This window comes from Diabrotica virgifera, chromosome 6 (genome assembly GCF_917563875.1).
Source record: "Diabrotica virgifera virgifera chromosome 6, PGI_DIABVI_V3a".
Lineage (NCBI taxonomy): Eukaryota > Metazoa > Arthropoda > Insecta > Coleoptera > Chrysomelidae > Diabrotica > Diabrotica virgifera.
In genome coordinates, this window is record NC_065448.1 from 234,522,209 (window position 1) to 234,544,819 (window position 22,611).

Here is a 22,611-nt window from a genome sequence, read left to right on the forward strand (position 1 = left end):
CGATCTCTAAAATTAATAATATAGAATTTTAGAGCGCTTGTGCAATTACTACTAATTATTTCAGCAAATTGACTTGCAGGATTATTACTTTCGAGTACTTTTGTACATATTTGCAGCGGCATAGAACCTTTGATTTACTTTCCCTTTCCCTTTTCCTTGTTCGCCTTCTTTTTGCTCTGACGTTGTATACATATTGTTTGCAAAATTTTTAATTTTTTAATGTGTACTTAATAACTGTAAAATTTTATTAAGTAGTATAACTCACGCCATTTACTTGGTGTCTGTTTCTGTTTTTGTTTTGTTTGTAGTTTTTTATTATTTTTTGTTTTTAATTGTATTTTTTTATGTTGTATAAGCTTTGTCCACAAATTGGTACAATTTTATGACAATGAAGCATACCTTACTTACTTACTTACTTACTATTTCATTCATACGAAATTCTGACCAATAGAAGGCTACAGAAATAAAAATTAAAGTGATAATTTTTGATAATAACCCGTCGTCAAGTATATTACGTCAGATTTCCTTCGTTGCTACGAAAAAATACATTCAGTGACATTAATGACAATTACTGTTTTAAAAGTTATAAAAGTGTAATGACTTTCAACCGTCAAATATTTATAACAAATGTGTGTTTAACTGTAGTAATTTGTACTTATATAAATAAATTACAATAAAATTTGGGTTTTGGACAGTTTTATTCATGAAATAATCGCAGTAAATTGCACTAGATCTCTAAAATTATTATCGAATTTTAGAGCTCTTGTGCAATTACTACTGATTATTATATTCATAGGAGATTCTGACCAATAGAAAGCTACAGAAATCTAAATTAAACTGATAATTTCAGATGCCATTCGTTGATATGAAAAAATACATTCAGTGACATTAATGACAATTAATGTTTTAAAAATTATAAAAGTGATGACTTTCAACCGTAAAATATTTATAACAACTGTGTGTTTAATTGTACTAATTTGTACTTACATAAATAAATTACAATAAAATTTTGGTTTTGAACAGTTTTATTCATGAAATAATCCCAACAACTCGATCTCTAAAATTAATATAGAATTCTTGCCCTCGTGACACTTTGACATAATTTGACGAGCCGAAGGCGAATCAAACTGTCAAAGTGTCACTCGGGAAAAATTCAATAATTTTAGAGCTCTTGTGCAATTACTACTGATAATTTCATAGTAGAAATCGAAAATTTCACTGTCATGTTTTTAATTGTTGAATTTGACAACCACATACTAACAACAGTTTTGTTTATTTAATCTATGTCAGTTTGGCATTTGCAAACATTTTTCTATAAAAATGTCTCATTTTGGCACTGAATCTGAGCTAATTAAAAAGCTATTAATAAAACTGAGCCAAAAATACAATCAATAACAAACAGTAATTTTGGCGTCAATTTTCGCAGTTTTGTGTTGAAAATGAAAATTACCAATCATTATTCATGTGCGACGGCTGTTTCAAAACTGGTGAAGGAAGGAGGTAAGGAATAGCAACTCATAAAAATAACAGGGCATTCCAACACTAAATCTATATCTTCCTACCTGCAGATGGACCTGGAACACTATGACATGATCATTCAACAAATGAGAACCAATACAACGGAGCCCCAACCTAGTTGTTCCAAAAATTTAAATTCACATCCAAAGAAATCGGGAAATAATTGATTACTTGAAACTTGATTATTTATATAATAACTCCATATTACTAGGCGATTTTAATGTTCCAAAGTTCATTGATAATGATATATCTGATTTCCAAACTTCTGTAGTTTTAAGTTTTACGGGCTCTACTGGACTTAGACAATTTAACAATGTTGTTAATCATTTGGGTAGACTGCTAGATTTAGTCTTATCGCATTTCAGTTGTGAAGTGAAGCATGATGACTCACCTTTGCTCTATGAAGACTCTCATCACCCAGCTCTTCAAATTACATTTACGGATATATTTGTGAAAGAGCCTATATTTAGGTATGGTTCTGAGCAAATAACTTATAACTTTAAAAAAGCAAATTTTCCTGCTTTATATCGAGAACTGTACGAAACGGATTGGAATTTTCTGGATACTACTAGTGACGTTAACGTAATTTTAAGTAATTTTTATGATACAATGTTTTCTTTGTTTAATACGTATATTCCAGTTTATAAAAATTTTAGTCATAAATATCCACCCTGGTTTGATGCTGACATCATTCAGAACATCAAATTAAAAGCAAAGTTTCGAAAAAAATTTAAAAGATTCAAAAATCATTGTGATTTGCTTGAGTTTCAACGGTTAAGACACCTTGTCAAATCAAAAATCAGTTTGGCATACAATGTGTATGTCGATAACATTCAAATATCTCTATCCATCAATCTCGAGAAGTTTTGGTCGTATGTTAATGCGAAAAATAATAGTTCAAGAATTCCTGGTGTAATGAAATATATTGGCATTACTACCTCCGAACCACAAAATATTGTGAATGTTTTTGCAGAATTTTTCAATAGTGTTTTTCTGTCATCTGATATTAATTATAAAGCTAACTCTTCATCAGTTAACGCAGATTACTGAAATTTTTATCCTATTGTAGAATCTGAGATAATTTCTGCTAGTAAGAAATTGAAAGACAAAATGACGTGTGGACCTGACAATATACCATCTTTTCTGGTTAAGGATTGCATAGGTGCCTTAACTGTGCCACTATTAAAAATTTTTAATTTATGTCTTCTCAATAAAGAATATCCAAGTCTCTGGAAGGAGTCAAAAGTGTGCCCAGTATTCAAAACTGGTGAAAGGGATCAGGTGAAAACTATAGACCAATTTCCATAATTTGCAATCTGTCGAAGGTTTTTGAAATAATTTTGTATAATCGTATTTATTCAAGAACTCGTAATCAGCTGTCTCAATACCAACATGGTTTTGTCTCCAGTCGGTCCACTGTAACAAATTTATTAGTGGTCACACAATATATTTCAGAGGCCCTAGATAATAGAAGTCAAGTTGACGTCGTCTATACCGATTTTTCGAAGGCGTTCGATAGAATTCACCACGGAGTATTGCTTTCTAAATTATACCACTTTGGTCTTTCTGAGGATGCTGTTACTTTTATGAGGTCTTACTTATCAAATAGAACGCAGTTTGTTTCTTACAATGGTTACAAATCGGCAAAGTACCTTGCTTCTTCAGGGGTTCCACAAGGTTCTGTGTGAATCTATTTCTGCACCATGTTTATTTTATGCTGACGACTTAAAGATTTATTCATTGATAAGCGACCTTAACGATTGTCATTTTCTGCAGAGTGAACTGAATCTCGTACATGAATGGTGTAAGGAAAATCATCTGAATCTTAATGCCAATAAGTGCAAGGTGGTTAGTTATTCCAGGAAACAGTCTACTATATACCATCCTTATATTATTGATGGCAATGAACTGGAACGTTTGACTAAAATTAAAGACCTTGGAGTTATATTTGATCACAAACTTACTTTTGTTGAACATGTTAATGTAAAGGTTAGAGAAGCACTTAAATCTTATGTATTTATAATTAGAAATAGTCGAAATCTCACTAATACTAAGGCCATTAAATTACTGTTTTACACTTTTGTACGCTGTAAACTGGAATATTCCTCTATCATTTGGTCACCGTTTTATGATGTACACATCCAAATTATAGAACGGGTTCAGCGTAAATTTTTAAAATTTTTGTTTTATAAAATTAATGGTATATATCCTACGAGGGGTATCAGCAATAATGAGTTATGTAGCGGTTTGGACGTAGTGTCATTAGAATCTAGACGAATTAATGCCTCCCTGGTATTCCTGTACAAGCTACTACATAATCTCATTGACAGCCCTGATATCCTTCGACAAATAAATTTTAACGTTCCGTCTTATCCAGTAAGAAATTCGATTACGTTCAGAAATACACAAGCTAGAACTAACCTTATGTTAAATTCTCCTCTATTCGTCATGTGCAGCTATTATAATGCCTTAAGTATTTACTGCGATATATTTAACTGCAGTTTAAAGCAACTGATTTCTATGGCCAAAATCTACCTAGGTGATTAATAATTTATTTCTTTAGATTCAAATTTAGTTTTGTAAAATTTTTGTTATTATCGATACCTATGAATTACTAATATTTTATTTAATTTTTTATTTATGTAATATTTTGTCCTGTAAATGGATTCTGTTGGACAATAAACGCTATTATTATTATTATCCAGATTTAGCCATACGGCTCACACTCCCTCTAAGGGGAAAATTGACTCATCCCAGATACCTACGGTATCAAAAGGATTGAGCTCTGGTGGGACTCTTTCCGTGTTATCGAGCCCTAGGTGACTTGGAATGCAGGTGTATCTCCCAAAAATTTTCGTACACTTCTGGCCGTCGCGAGTAGTACAGCTTTCTGCATGGTCTTATAAAGATGTTCATTCAGACCCAGCTTTTTGATGCTTTCGAGGAGGGTCTTCGGAATGACTCCAGTAGTAGACATGATAATCGGTATCGTCTGGGTATTTTGCATTCTCCATTGCCTTCGTATTTGAATTTCCAGATCTCTGTACTTGGCGATCTTTTCAGTAAATTTACTACGTAGATTATTGTTGTTAGGTATCGCCACATCAATTAGTGTTGTTTGTTTTGTTAATTTATTAACTAGTACAAGATCTGGTCTATTATGTGCCACTGTTTGGTCTGTGAGCACAGTGCGGTCCCAGTATAGCTTGTAGTTGCCATCCTCAAGCATACTCTCAGGGACGTATTGATAATACGGGAGATGGTCCGTTTGGAGAAGTCCCAGCTTGATAGCTATCTCCTGATGAAGGATTTTTCCCACTGCGTCATGCCGTTCCTTGTATTCAGTTGCAGCAAATGCCTGGCAGCCCCCTGTAATATGTTGGATGGTTTCTTGGGCTTGACATCCATATCGGCATCTGTCGTTTTGAATCTGAGGGTCTTTGATGATATATTTCAGGTAATTTCTGGTTGGTATAACCTGATCCTGAATGGCCAGTAATGAACCCTCCGTCTCAGGGAACATCTTTCCTGATGTCAACCAGTAGTTCGACGCTATATTGTCGACATAATCTTGGCTGACCTCATTGGGATGTCGCCCGTGCAGAGGTTTACCCATCCAGGCGCGCACTTTTTCGTCCTTAGTAAGGTGGTTTATGCGCATTTCTGGTTCCCTCAGTTTGATCGGTGTTGTGTCATCTACTGCGCAGATAGCGCGATGTAGAGTAGATGTCTCAGCCTGCATCTGAAAATAAGTTCTTAAATTAGCAATTTGTTTATCTAATTGCTCATTAATTATTATTAATTATTAATTATTAATTATTAAATAATGTAAACAATTATTATAACTGTGTGTTTAATAATTATTAGTTTTTTTAAGATTGAGTTTTGTTGTATTGTTAAATAAATTGTTTAGAAAATTATTATTTCTTCATCTGATAGTTTCATTTTCTTCAAGTAATTTTTTAGCTTTAAAGTGTATTTCCTTTTAAAAACTACTCTCAAACATTTTGGCTCCCAAAGAAAGTTCTTTCGCCAAAATATGAAAATGATCTCTAGTAGTTTTTAGGCACTACGCTTTCAAACAAAAATATTGATAATTTTGATGCACTTGTGTAATTACCCCCGATTATTTCATTCATAGGAGATTCTGACCAATCGAAAGCTACAGAAATCTAAATTAGACTGATAATTTTTGATAATTTCCCGTCGTCAAGTATATTACGTAAGATGCGCTTCGTTGCTACGAAAAAATACATTCAGTGACATTAATGATAATTAATGTTTTAAAAATTATAAAAGTGATGACTTTCAACCGTCAAATATTTTTTATAAATCTGTGTGTTTAATTGTACTAATTTGTACTTACATAAATAAATTACAATAAAATTTTGGTTTTGAACAGTATTATTCATGAAATAATCGCAACAAATTGCACTCGATCTCTAAAATAAATATAGAATTTTAGAGCTCTTGTGCAATTACTACTGATTAATTCATTCATAGGAGATTCTGACCAATAGAAAGCTACAACAAACTAAATTAAGCTGATAATTTTTGATAATTGCCCGTCGTCAAGTATATTACGTCAGATGCCGTTCGTTGCTATGAAAAAATACATTCAGTTACATTAATGACAATTAATATTTTAAAAATTGTAAAAGTGATGACTTTTAACCGTAAAATATTTATAACAACTCTGTGTTTAATTGTACTAATTTGTACTTACATAAATAAATTAAAATAAAATTTTGGTTTTGAACAGTTTTATTCATGAGATAATCGCAACAAATTGCACTCGAACTCTAAAATTAATATAGAATTTTTGCCCTCGTGACACTTTGACATAATTTCACTCGCCTTCGGCTCGTTAAAATAAAACTGTCAAAGTGTCACTCGGGAAAAATTCAATAATTTTAGAGCTCTTATGCAATTACTACTGATTATACAAGTAACAGGTATCCAAGAACATTCAAAAGTCATCATCAAGTTAATGGTGACAATGTCATTGTCAAGTACGATTTATATGGCAAAACAAAAATTTAATTCCCAAAGCATGGAAGGACTATATTGTATTACCTATAAAAAAGCCAGGAAAGCCAGATAACAAAGTTGAATCTTACAGACCTATATCTTTAAGTTCCTGTATACTAAAAACTCTAGAGAGATTAATCAAATATCGGCTTGAATACTGGCTTGAGTCCGAAGATATCCTTCCCAAATCTCAGTACGGCTTCCGAAAATCCAGGTCTACACAAGATGCTCTCACTTCCCTAGTCTCTTCTTTACAGGTCAATTTTACAAATCAGGCGTCGACAGCTGCAGCATTTATAGATGTAACTTCAGCGTTTGATAACATAAATTTAGATATTCTTTATAAAAAATTAGTAGATCTTAGAATGCCACTTAAAATTTCAAATTTCATTGTATCCCTGTACAAGAATAGATGAACTTACTTAAAAATAAACGAGAACCTTTTACCACCAAGGTTAACGAGTATAGGTATACCACAGGGTAGTATTTTAAGTCCACTTCTCTTTTCATTGTACAATATAGATTTAGAACATATAGTACCTCCACACTCTAATATTTTACAATTTGCAGACGATGTTGTGTTGTACACCTCCCATTCTTCCCTAGACATTTGTAGACGTCAACTTGAATTTACATTAGATTGTGTAAAAAATGGTTACCATTCTCTAGGCTTATCCATATCAACCACAAAGACTGAAATTTGTTTTTTCTCCAAAAAACGCCAAATTCCTCAAGGCACCTTCAAATTAGGTAGAATAGAATTTCCGATAAAAAATTGTGTTAAATATCTTGGGACGTATTTGGATCGTAAATTTTTATGGAAGGATCAAATTCATTCTATTATAAAGAAATCAGAAAATTCTATGAATATCCTTAGAGCTTTTTATAGAACCGGTTAGGGAGCTGACCCGAATATTGCATTGCTATTCTATCGCTCAACGATTCGACCAATTTTCGACTATAGTTGTCATTTATATGGGTCTTCGTCAACAGGATATCTTAATAAAGTTGAAATCCAAAGGAATAAATGTTTGAGACTCTGTCTCGGTTACTTAAAATCTACTCCTATTACTATTATTGAGATTGAAGCTAAGGAACCACCACTTACTCTACGTAGACAGTTTTGTACAGATAAGTTTGTAGCTAGAGATATCTCAAAAAACGTCAGCTACTTAAGGACTATTCGTAACTTGAATATATTAGATTTAAGCCATAAATATTGGTGTACTAAAAAAAACCCCATATACGTTGAAAGCTACAGGAAGTTGACAATGAATGAAAACCAAATGTACAAAAATAAAATACCTTTAATTTACACTAAACCCCCTGAAACTCTCTTTTCCAAAGTTATACAAACAAACTACATGGATTCAAACCTTCCAGGCAATATTATCAACAAAATAATTAAAGACAGGTGGCCTATGTTTCAATATATTTTTACTGACGGCTCCAAAATTCAAAATAAAACCGGATGTGCAATATATCACTGGAATTCTGAATACAAAGAATCATGCCGATTGCCTAATGAAGCTTCAATATATACTGCCGAATTATCAGCTTTATTACTTACGTTAAAATATATAGCCTCTATTGGTATGGAAAATTATATCATTTTTACCGATTGTAGAAATATTGTGGACAAACTCACTTCTATCCAATCGACAAAAAATCTAAACCACATTGAGATAGAAATTAAGAGTCTATATTATGATTTTACTTCCTCGGGCAGTTCAATTATTATTTGTTGGGTGAAAGGACATTCTGGAATATTAGGAAATGAAGAAGTCGACAAATTAGCTAAATCTGCAGCTTTAATCAAACAAAACATACGCAACATACTTCTACCAGTAACCGATATAGATAATATCAGTAAAAACCATTGCAAACAAAATTGGCAACGTGTATATAACCAAAGTACAACGGGAATAAATTTTAGAAATTGCCAGCCACTAATTCCCAATGAGAGATGGTTTAAACAAGAATCAAATAGGCTATTTATAAAAACAATAAACAGAATGAGGTCAAATCACGCACTAACCCCAGCATACAAACACAACATAGGTATCAGTGATAACTAGTGTGACCAACTCCTATTTAGGCAAATTCGGGACACGGCTGAAAAAAATACCTGAAATCCGGGACTTTCCAATAAAAATCGGGCCATTTTTTTTAATATAGAACTTTCATAATATCATCATTTTATTTATTACATTTTATTACATTTATTTATTTATATTTATTCCATTTTATTTATAACATTTTTATGTTGACAATTATATTTTTAATGGGGTTAAGCCACAATAATTGGTTGTAATAATAATGACGAAAATTAAAATACAGAAACGAAAGAAAAGTTCACAGTTTGAGTTTTTGTAGAACTATACCAAATACCACGATTTGCAGCGTTTTGGATGTGGTATTATTATTCTTCTTTTTCTTCAGCCTTCAGAAATCCTACTTTGGACATAGACCTCCCCCAATTCAATCCAGTGTTGTCTATTTTGCGCCACGTGTTTCCAGGTGTGTCCTCCAAAGTTCTTTATGTCATCAGTCCATCTCATGTGCGGCCTTCCTTTGCTTCTTCTTCCTAACCACGGTCTACATTGTTGTATTTCATGATTCCATCTTTTATCCTTCAGCCGGGAATTGTGTCCTGCGAAGCTCCATTTTAATTTGGCAGCATGTTCTCCTGCGTCTTTTACTTTGGTTTTGTTTCTAATCCATTTATTTGTTATTTTTTACCTATAAGCCTCACCCCCAGCATTGATCTTAATATTACACTCTCGAAATTGTCGACTTTGTTTTCGTCCTACCAATTCAGTTTGATATGAATTCTTAGAAGAATATTCAAAATTTCAAAATAGAATTTTACCAAAACATTGAAAATTCGGATGGCCCGGAAGCCTGGTCCGGGACGCCGGGACACGACTTCGTAATTCGGGCCATGTCCCGGATTTTTCGGGCTAGTTGGTCACACTAGTGATAACCCATATTGCGCCTGTGGTGGAATGGGAGATCTACAGCACCTCATATTGGAGTGTGGACAGTACAGACAATAATGTATGAAAAGTTAATTGATCTAAATTGTCCTCTACCTGTCAATTTAAACGAAATTCTTTTTCCAAAAAATAAGCAGACGTTACAATGTCTTTACGAATATGTAACGTCCTGTAAATTTAAATTTTAAATAGGCTTAGATAATAAAATTATATAATTGTAAAAATATCACAAAATTGAAAAATGTATCCATTAAGATAGTATAACACTCTGTAAATTTAGATAATAAGTAGGCTTAGATATTAACATAAAATTGTTATTGTAATACCATACAAAAAAACACAAATAGTCTGGCTAATTGGCTCTGTCAAAGCCATTAATAAAAAAAAAGTACGATTTGTGTACATATCCATAATACCACTGACAATATAACTACACGTAATTTGCCATATAAAGAAAGAAAATGTATCGTTAACCCTAAAATATTTGCGCCTGTACTCTTAATAAAGTATAAATCAGTTTAAAAAATGTTATTTCAAGACTTTTTTAATTAAAAATTTAGAGCGGCCTTAAAATAAAATATCTCTTTTATATGCACTCAGAGATGCTTTACCTAACGTATTAATTAATGATCAAAGATCGTTAACCTAAACGTTAAAAAGTAATTAATCCCTGGCTGTCGAGTACCGTTTGAAATGTTTCAATTTCTGAGAAGAGTTGTAATTGAAAAATTCTGCAAATGGCAGCGCCCATTTAAGAAGGAGGAAGGGGGTCGGGCTTTCCTGGCTCCGACTGAATTTCAAGGACTGCATTCAGGGTCGAAGGATTTCTTCATTAATGTGATTACAAAACTTGTTTCATTCAGGATTGACAATTTTGTAATATGCAAGAGCTGCCTTCTAAATTAATTAATTTATTAAGTTATTCATACTTTGGGTAACTCTATATTAGGGCTAAGAGAGAGCTTCTTAACAGATTACAAAATGCTTTTATGACAATGTTTTAAAGTTGTTTTAATGCTGGAAAGGGCTAATAATAGGAGAAGTCTAAAGGAGTACAACAATCTGAAAAATTCAATTTCAAAATGAATTCAAATAATATAAAATTGATAGTGATAACAAATCAACATATCACAATTAGTCTGGGCTGATTATCGGAGAATAGGCCATTTTTGGGAAAAGTTATTTACCAGCAATTTTATTGCTGGAATCGAAGCTTATGATTATATATATTAATAATATAGGTATGCAAAGTCCGCAGATAGTGTGCTACTTTTTTTATAAACAAAATGGCGCCCGAAAATCGTGTTTTTTTCAATTATTGCCTTATAACTCCGAAGATTTTAACTTTACGACAAAAATACTCCAATAAAAATTCACCGTGATTAAATTCTGCGTAGAGACGTGTTTTTCCGGATCTGCTCCGACGAAAATTTGCGTCGGAAAATGCAGATTCTCCCAACAAAATCTTTAATTTTCAAATAAAGTTTTAGATAAGTAATTATCTACCAATAATTAAGTAATTTGGTGACTTAAAAGCCTTCTTGGTTTAGATTATAGTTCCAAAAGCTGGTGAAAATTAAACAAATATTTTAGCAACAATTCAATTGTAAATTAATAATTTACGGTCGCAATAATAACCAAAATAATTACGATACACTGATCAAACTTTGAAATCTTATAAAGATGAGAAGCCTATTTAACATTTTGTCGACAAAATATAAATTTTTTATTTTTTTGCATAATCTTTAAATGTTAAAAAAAACAGTTATAAACAAATTAACGTTTCTCAAAAAGTTTTTATTATATTATAATTTTAAAAAATAGCTAAAATGCGCATTTCAAATATCTTGAAAATGAATGCTTTAAAACTTTTTTGCAACCATTTGCAAAAAAGTTATGAAACAGCAAAATTATCATGGGATTGCTGCGGTGTTTATAATTTTTTTTAATTCTTTCAAAGCTTAGAAGTGAGTTTAAAGTACAAGCTAATTATTTACAAAAAAAATCGATTATCAGTTTAATAGTTATATTTTAATTAAAGATTATAAATATATTTTTTTGTAATTTACACGCACGAAAGTAGAGTTTTGTAATTTACAGTACTGTAGCCAAAAATTTTCACTCGGAGCGACGACCGGCCGCGCGAGACGTACACTTTTATAAATAATACATGCTGCGTGTCAGTCGCTTCGAGTGAACATTTTAGCTCCTACTCTGTATCAGGCCTACTTTTGCGCTAAAAATTACAACAAAAAGTATTTTTAATCTTTGATTAAAATATAACCATTGCACTAATTTTTGACATTCTTTGTAAGTAATTAGATTGTACCATAGACTCACTTTTAAGCTTTGAAACAATTAAAACAAATTATAAACAACGAAGAAATCGTACATTTACTTTGCTGTTTCATAACTTTTTTGCAAATGGTTGGAAAAAATTTTTAAAGCATTCATTTTCAAGACCTATGAAATACGAGTTTTAAATATTTTTTTAACATTAGAATATAATAAACAATTTCTGAGAAATGTTAATTTGTTTATAACAATTTTTTTAAAACATTTAAAGATTATGCAAAAAAATGAAAAATGTATATTTTGTCGACAAAATATTAAATAGGCATCACACCTTAACAATCTTTCTAAGTTTGATCAATGTTTGATCAATGTATTTTGGTTGTTATTGCGACTGTAATTTATTAATTAACAATTGAATTGTTGCTAGAATGTTCGTTTCATTTTCACCGGCTTCTGAATTTATAATCTATACCAAGAAAGCTTTTATTTCACCAAGCTATATAATTATTAATAAATAATTACTGGCCCAAAAAATTTATTTTAAAATTCGAGATTTTGTTGGGAAAACCCACATTTTCCGAGGAAAATTTTCGTCGGAGCAAATCGGAAAAAGCATGCAGAATTAAATTGGGGTGAATTTCTATTTGAGTATTTTTGGTGTAAATTTAAAATCTTCGGAGTTATAGAGCAATAATTGAAAAAAATACGATTTGTCGGCGCCATTTTGTTTATAAAAAAAGTAGCACACTATCTGCGGACTTTGGATATCTATATTAATAATATATAGGATCTTATAATTCGATTCCAGCAATAAAATTGCTGGTAAATAACCTTTCTTTGTACTTTACTAATTATACCAGCGTATTATAACTATTTTTTTTTCAAAATTTATAGATTATGCAAAAAGAAGAAAAATTTTTATTTTGTCGATAAAATATTAAATAAGCATCTCATCTTTATAATCTTTATAAGTTTGATCAATATATCATGATTATTTTAGTTATTATTGCGATCGTAAATTGTTAATTAACAATTGAATTGTTGCTAAAATATTCGTTAAATTTTCACCGGCTTCTGGAATTATAATCTATACCAAGAAAGCTTTGATGTCACTAAGTTATTTAATTATTGATTAATAATTACTTACCTAAAACTTTATTTGAAAGTTAGAGTTTTTGTTAGGAAAACCCGCATTTTCCGAGGAAAATTTTCGTCGGAGCAAATCGTGAAAAACATATCTCTATGCAGAATTTATTTAGGGTGAATTTTTATTTGGGTGTTTTTCTTGTAAAGTTAAAACCTTCGGAGTTATAGAGCAATAATTGAACAAACTACGATTTGTCGGCGCCATTTTGTTTATAAAAAAAGTAGCACACTATCTGCGGACTTTGCATACCTATATTATTAATATATAGGATCTTATAATTCGATTCCAGCAATAAAATTGCTGGTAAATAACTTTTCCATGAATTTTGCTAATTAGCCCAGAGTAAATCGATTTAGATGGAAGTCAGATGGAAAGTGTCGAATACTATATTATATACCTAGGTCACACGATCAAACTAGGCAAACAGAATCAAACGGCAGGGATAACTAGAAGAATTCAAATGACTTGTACAGCAGTAGGAAGACTCAGTGATGTGTTGAAGAACAAAAAAAATACAAATAAATATAAAGAAAAGGGTATTCAACAGTTGTACTCTACCAGTTATGACCTATAGAATGACCTATAGAAACACATGCAGTCGTAAGAAGAATAAAAAATGATCACTGGGAACATTTTTCGAAAGAAATGGAACATGATTGTTATGGTCTCCAAAAGGAAATATGGCGCTTTATAAGAGGTCAAAGAAGGGAGGTAAAGGAACTAATAGAACCAAAGCACATAGAAAAGGATATATATGGAATGACTATCTAAAAAAGCTCTATGCAGAGGAAGAACAAATGGTGGTAGACCCGGAAACACCAGAAATTACCACAAATGAAGATGTTAATATAAGTACACAGGAAGTACGAAAAACACTCGAAAAGCTGAAGAACAGAAAAGCTGCAGCTAAGGATGGAATACCAAACGAATTACCGAAATATTGTGGAGCTGCAATGACAGAACAATTAACAACATTAATCAATAAAATCATAAAACACAATAAAATACCGGAAGAATGGAGAACGAGCGAACTAATTCTACTATTCAAAACGCTGGACGGAAGGGCCGCCCGAGAACTTTATCGTACCGATCTATTATCGTTATCGTACTAGATACTGGCATTCTATAAAAATAACAAAGTTACTCGGTATTTTGATATTTTAGAAACACCTTGTATACTTGAAAATATTTTATGGTTCTACGCATCATTAATTCCCGCATTTGAAAAATGTTCGGGGACACACTATAGATTATTGCACAAATCAATAGAATATTAGTCATACTTTCATTTCAAATTAGTACACTTTTCTGAGAAATTAATAGTTTACAATATTTGCATTTTACTGCATGGATTGTAATGAAATTTTGGGAGTAGCCCAAAGCCCAATCTCCTAATTCAAAGTCTATCGTATATACTATGGCGCTTTTATCATGGGGGCGGTTCTCACCACTTCCGGGGATAGAACATTTTTATTTTCGAATTGCATGGAGTAAAAGGAAGAATTTTAAGAAAATTTAAAAATGCGCTCTATAATTTGATCTTATTTTTTCACCCGTCCAACTTTTTGAAAGTAGAAATAACACTATATTAAGAGGTATTGCAAAAGAAAAACAATGCATTTAAATTCTGGTGAATGAGGGGTTAAATGTATGTACTTCTCATTTTTCCTTAAAGTACATTAGTCATAAAATTTTTTGCACCATATCTCGCTTAGTTTGAATGTAACCGACATTTAACGGTGCTCGTTTTAAAGGCCTTTTCAAACACTACAAAAGCATGAGCACTTTGAGCATGCACCAAAAAACAAACTCTTTTTACCTACCATATCTCTTTTTGTATTATAAATAGAAAATTTACGAAGGAACGAATCTCTTTGTTATTTATAATTAAAAAAAATTTTTATATAGTGTTTTTAGTTTGATGCATAGTTTTTAAGGTATTCACAAAAAACTGTCCGAAAACGTGTCATTTTTAAATGAAAATGGCCAATTTTCAACTACGCATAACTCAAAAATATTGAGTTCTCAAAAAAAAGTATAGATCAGTTTTTGCTTAAAAATAGGTTCTCTAGCCACTTCCATGCTTATTTTGACCAATAAATTTTCCACCCCCTTGAAGGGGTGGGAATTGCCCCAAGATAAAAGCGCCATAGTATATAGGGTAGATTTTGTTTCTTGAGCTATTCCCTACTTACTGTGAAAATATCAAGTACGTCGATGTAGTAGGATGGAATTCGGAGCCAAATACCCTCATTGACTGCCCTATAATAATGCTGTGCTATGATCGCGTGAGAGGGGACACACACAAGATTCTAGCAAAATTTCAATTTTCTGGAACTTTTCGAGTTTTTGAGTTACAGCAACGAGTTTTATGTCATTGGGAAGATAATTTTACATTCTTTCAAAATATGCAAAATATGTAAAAATATACAGGGTGTATGTAAAAAATTAAGATTTTTTTTCATTTTCAGTTAAACCGGAAGCCATATTGTAGGTAAAATTTATTTTGCTAATAGATAATAAAGTACTATATATGTCTGCCAAATTTCAAATTTTAGTTTCTATTACAGAGGTATTTATTATTTTTATTTAGCGTATGGACTTTTTCAGTACGATAAATACACAAATATAATATATATTATTCAAACACCAAAACATAATGAATGAATCTAAATATTAATGTCCAATTTACATAGCCATTCAATTGCATCTGGGGAGCATTCCACAAAGTCCTGGAGGTTTCCACGGTAGGCACGATTTAGGCAATCTGAAACACAATGACTTATGGTCTGTCTAGGCGATCCACAATCACACTGTGGACTTTCTGCACGACCCCATTTGAACAGAGAATCAGCACATTTACCATGTCCGGTACGTATGCGATTAAGCCTCGCCCAGGTGGGCCGGGGCAGACCCGATCCGATGAAACCCTGGGTTGGGATGGATATCTGAATATAGTCTGCTGCTATTGTTGGCATCCATCTTGTGGACCATTGCCTTTGTATATCATAGGAATCACCAATTGTTCGGGCAGTTCTGATTGGAGGATTTCTAGACCTCAGTCGCTGGTGCTCTTTTGAGATGTCTGGTATGTCTTGATGGATTGGTAATTGTATGTTGGCTACAATTTTCTGATACTCTCTCACTAATGCTGCTGTACGGCGTAGATCTGGTGGAGCAATATTGCTCAAAGTAGGCAGCCATCTCACTGGGGTTGATTTTATTGTTCCAGTGATTATTCTCATGGTTTGATTAAGTTGGACATCGATTTTGTTTGTATGTGCACTATTTAACCATACTGGTGCACAATATTCTGCCACTGAAAAAACCAAAGCTAGAGCAGAGGTCCGAAGAGTATCTGCAGAAGCACCCCAAGTTGTTCCAGCAAGTTTTGTTATTATATTGTTTCTTGTTCTCAGTTTACCGGCTGCGTTTGTAAGATGGCTTTTGAAGGTGAGTGTTCTATCAAGTGTGATGCCTAGATATTTGGGGTTGTTGTTATGTTTGATAGCTGCATCATTTAGAGTTACATTGAGGGTATCGCCCGCAAGTTGATTCGACAGGTGAAAGAGACAGGTTTCAGTTTTGCTTGTGTTAGGACGTAAGCGCCAGTTCTTAAAGTAGTTACTAAGTGTAGTTAGGTCCTCGTTTAGAGCTCGTTCTCCAGCTTCCTTACTATTATCTTGGAAGCCAATGGCCAGGTCGTCTGCATAAGCGAATTGTCTCGATTTTGTTTTAGGTACATCCGCCGTATAAAGGTTAAATAATAAAGGAGCTAGCACTGAGCCTTGAGGTAAGCCGTTGTTAAGTTTTCTAACGCTACTTCGTGCATCATTTATATATACCTGAAACAGTCTGTTAGTTAGTAGATTGTTTATCAGCTGGCAAGTTTTGAGACAGGGTATGATTTTCATCAACTTATAAATAAGACCCTCTCTCCACACAGTGTCATAGGCAGCCGTAAGACATTTGACAAATAAATATTGTTTTTTGCTTAAATTCAATATCAAAGCCGCCACCCACCTTCCTCTTGACAGTTTGAACATTTAATTTAAGCGAAAAACAATGAATATTTTTCAAATAAACATTTTTTTTGTGTCTTCTGAGAGCAGTAAAATGTATTTTGGATTAAATAAATTACATGCATTCTTCTTTTTGTCAATAAATTAAATTAAAAAAATGTTTTCTTGGACACGCTGTATAAATAATTATGTAAATGTTTATATTACTGAATATAGAATTAAATTACCTTTCAAATGAGCCAGCACACGACCCATATTCCCATTTAAAAAATCATCGATGACGTCATCACGCCCACATGGATGACGTCACTAGTATGATATATACGTCAAAAAGTCGTAATTTAAAAATAAAAATTGACCTGTTTCGGGATTTTTTTTCAAAATTGTCCATTCTCGAGAAAATGAATTTATTCCAACCTTTACGTGCTCACTGTATACAAAATAATAGTAAAATTGAAAAAAAAATGAATAATAACAGAAGAAAATATAATTTAATTCGAATATACAGTCTTTAAATATTATCATCACACTATTATTGAGAGACTAATTTTATTTATGATTTTTTGCTATCCTCAATAGTAGTTGCGCTCTACATTTATTCCCCTAGCCAAGAAAGTCAATGCAAAAATATGTGAGGAGCACAGACTCATTAGCCTTATGAGTCACACTTTAAAGATATTCTTAAAAATACTACATCAAAGATTATTATACGAAAAATGTGAATGGGATATCAGTGATCCTCAGTTTGGGTTTAGGCAAGGTTTAGGAACCAGAGAAGCAATACAAGCAACAGAGGTGTTGGTCCAAAATTATTACAATCAGAGGAAGGACGTGTTCCTGTGCCTTTTAGATTACGAAAAAGCGTTCGATCATGTCCAACAACACAAGTTAATGCAGATCCCCAAGAACCTTGATATAGACCAAAAAGACATAGGATGCATTGACAACTTGTACTGGTATCAAACAGCAAACAGGACAATTAAAAATAGAAAATTCTATATCCAAACCCATACATACAGCGTGTATACTTAAGTTGGAAACATATGGGAAACTTTTTTATTATTAATTTTACGAAAAAAAAGTTATTCTTCATAAAAAGTTCTGCATGCTCTAAAACCTAATATTCAATCATCATATATCAAATTTTGTCAATATTATACGAGGTCTGTCAAAAAATATGAATTTCGTTCAAGGGTAAAGTACCTTTATTTCACTGAATTTCAAAAATTCTTATTATGAAAAGTTGTTTGGAATTTAAAACCAAGATCAAATATCCAATTACATACTTCCAATTGAAAAAATAAATTTCCAAATGTTTCTCAAATTTAATGGATACTTAACTTCGTTTTTATTAATTATCCATATTATAACTCTTTTATTATTAACTTTACGAAAAAAGTTATTCTTCATAAATAGTTCTGCATGGTCTAAAACCTAAGATGCAACCATCAGATATCACATTTTTTTAATTTTATACGAGGTACCTCAAAAAATATGAATTTCACTCAGGAGTAAAGTACCTTTATTTTTCACAATATTGAAAATTGTTATTGAAAAAGTTGTTTAGAATTAAAAACTATGTTTCAATATGTAATTACATCCTTCTAATTGAAATATTGTGAAATATAAAGGTAATATACTCATGAGCGAAATTCATATTTTTTTACACACCTCGTATAAAATTAATAAAAGTTGATATATCATAGTTGCATCTTAGATTTTAGACTATGCAGAGCCTTTTATAATAAAAGAGTTGTCATATTAATTTTTAATAAATAAAAATGACGGGTATTCATAAAGAGAAAAATTTGTAAAATTTTTTTTTTCAATAAGAAGCATGTAATTACATATTTGATCTTGGTTTTTAATTTTAAACAACTTTTCACAATAAGAATTTTCAATATTCATAGAAATAAAGGTACTTCCCTTGAACGAAATTCATATTTTTTGACATACCTCGTACAATATTTATAAAATTTGACATACGATGATTGATTCTTAGGTTTTAGAGCATGCAGAACTTTTTATGAAGAATACCTTTTTTTCGTAAAATTAATAATAAAAAAGTTTCCCATATGTTTCCAACTTAAGTAGACACTTTTAACTATTTAGAATGGGAAATAAGCCACAATATTATTAAAAAATGATTTTTATTAACGTTTCGACGCCCAAATCGGGTGCCGTTGTCAAAATACAAAATACTATTAACATAAACAAAAATGTTGTTGCTTAGTAAAAAAATTCTTCTAATAATTTATTTGATTTGACTCATTTATATCGGCAATTCAGATACATATGATACATTTTAAAGTAGAAGACTTTAAAATGATATTGCCAATATTTATGAGTTGCGTTCCTGGGACGACTTTACTGATAATTTTTTGAGGATAAAATTACAGAGGTAGTTACGGGCACTCGAATATTTTTTTATAAAAAATTCGTGATTCCCCTCCTATGAGCAGTTAAGAAATCTGACCAATGTTATTCAATTTACCGATACGATATCAAAAATATATCAAAAAATAAACAAATTCCTTGGAGTCATTTTTGAGAAAATTTAGTTCAAATTTATGTCAAATTTTTACCCTTTAAATATAGGCAACCCATAACTTTTTCTGAAAAACGATAATGTTCTTGTTATAGCCCCATCTTTAGGCTATATATATGTTTTTTCAGATTAAATTTATCTTAAACAATTTTTTAGATTGGTAGGGAAATGTATCGGGTGGGCGGTCGGACCATTGCTGGCCGCCATTTTGGATTTGGAAATGTCAAATTCCGTATTTCTATTTACCTATCGATGAGCTAACTTTAAGTTAAATTTCATTCGTTTCGGTCAAAATTTGCAACAATGGGCCCCAAATAAACCCCCTATTTCGGCCCCCCTTTGAGAGGTTTTATTCAAAAGCTTAGTTTCTCGACAAAATTCTTTTAAACTTACTTATACCGAATTTCATCGAAATCGGTCCAGTAGTTTTTGCTGGGCGGTGGCGACATACGTACGTACATACGTACATACGTACATACGTACATACGTACGTAAGTACATACGTACATACTTCCGACATGTTTTTTTTATTTGCTTTTTAGACTCAGGAGGACTCAAAACGTCGAAAAAAAGTGAAATCTGAAAAAAAAAATTTTGCACGATCCTATAACTTTATCTATTATACTCATACTGCGTATGTAGTACGATAAAGTAAAAAAGGAGATAAAAGCAGCCAAAAAACTACAGAGGTATCAACTTGTTAAATACTACCCTAAAACTTACAACTAAAATTTGACAAGGCCTAATGAATCAGAGGATAAGTTTAGCAGGTGAACAACAGGGTTTTCGTACTGGAAGATCATGTACAGATGCAATATTCGTCATAAAGAGAATACTGAAAAATCACTAGAGTATAATCGACCAGCATTTATATGTCTGATTGACTTGAAAATAGCATTTGACAGAGTAAAATTCAAAGATGTAATCCATCTTTTGTATAATAGTCCCTCGAGATATCATAAAAACTATTTAAATTATCTACCAAAACAACAAAATGGAAGTCAGAATAGATGGACAACTTACAGAACCTATAGATATAGGCAGCGGAATAAGACAGGGAGACTTATTGAGTCCTATGCTCTTCAATTTAATCATGGATAAAATCATCAAAAACGACAAGAAAGGACGAGGATATAGAATGGGAAACAAAGAAGTAAAAATACTCTACTACGTAGATGACGCAATATTGATAGCCCAAGATGAAGATAGTCTGCAAAGATTAGTCCGCAGATTTACCATAAGAGCAAAAGAATTCAATATGACATTTTCATGTCAGAAAACCAAAACAATATTAATCAGTAAAGAACCAATCAGATGTAAAATAGAAATTGATGGTATCAGTATTGAACAAGTAATGGATATCAAATACCTTGGAATTACATTGTCAAGTTACGGAGACCTGAAAAAAGAAGTGAGAAATCAAGTACACAGAGCAAATAGACTGGCAGGAAGCCTTAATAACACTATATGACGAAACCGGCATATTAACACTGAGATGAAGTCAAGAATTTATAAAGCCAGTGTAATAACATATGCATCAGAAACAAGACCCGATGAGAGTACTGAGAAGAATTACAGGAAATACACTGAGAGATCAAGAGAGGAGTGAAGATATCAGAAGACAATGTAACGTACAGAGTATAAACGAATGGACACTAAATAGAAAAAGAGAATGGAACAACCACATAACCAGGAAGGGGTAGACACGTGTGGCCAAAATAGCAAGAGATAAATCACCAATCGGTAGAAGAAGTAGGTATCGGCCTACCGCGCAAAAGATGGAGTGACAACCTTCCATAGAGGTATCAATCCGCCAACGAACAAGCAGAATTGCTTATAAAGAGGAAGAAGAAGAAGAAGAAGAAGAAGAAGAAGAAGAAGAAGAAGAAGAAGAAGAAGAATGGAGACGATGACACTTACAGAGGTAAAAGACAATAGATTGAGAACGACACAGAGGGCGATCGATCGAGCTATGTTAGGAGTATCTCTGAGGGAACATATTACAAGGAATGAGGACGTGCGAAGCAGGTAGAAGGTTGAAGATGTAATTGGAAAAATTGCGCAAATGAAACGGAACTGGATAGGACACGTGGCACGACAAAACATCGAAAGGTGGACGAGAAACATTGTACATTGGAGACCACAATGACCACAGTCGTAGTAGTAGAGAAAGACCACAAACGCGATGACTAGACGACATCAAGCAAAAATGGGGAGAAATTTTTACCAAGTAGCACAAAACAGAGAAGCATGGAGAACTCATGGAGATGCCTTTGTCCAGGAATAAATTAAAACAGGCTGAAGAAGAACATTTTTCTACCAGAGTCATTGGCTTTTGTTTTTGACAACACGCTATATAGAATATTCATTTCTCGACAGTCTAGTTCGCTTTAGCTGAAAGAAATCAGGTCACATTGCATCACAATACTCCGAACCACTAGCTCAACTAATCCCCAATCAAAGCAATGAAGCATCGGTATCCAGTGCAACAAATATATCTTTGCAAGAACCAAGAACCCAATGATATACAAACCGTTCTCAGTGTGAACAAATGTCTATCTCTAATGTCCCGGAGATACCGAACAAAGTAGATGCATCAAATAAGGACAGTCACATAATTAATCATCCAAAACGTAACTTTGATGAAATTATTTCACCTGAAGCAGATCCATCTTCAAAAGAATGTAACAATTTTCCACCACCTAAAGTCCAACCAAAATCTAAAAAAGCTAAAATTAGTTCAGCAAGCACTTCTGAATGCTCATTATCTCTCTTACTTGACCCTGCTAAAAACTTCATAGAAAATCACCCTCTACCTTTCCCTCTAGAATATACCACAGACATATCAGATTTGTCCCATATGCTTAGTCAAGTTTACCCCCATTTAAAGGAAAGATCCATAAAACGTAAATTCACGTCCATAAAGGAAAAAATCTATAGTTATCTTGGCAGTGAGGCATCGGACTGGGAAAATGACACATCTCAATTAAGCCAACATTAAAATTCAAGTCTCTACTTCAGTGGAATATTGATGAAAGCTCAACAAAATTT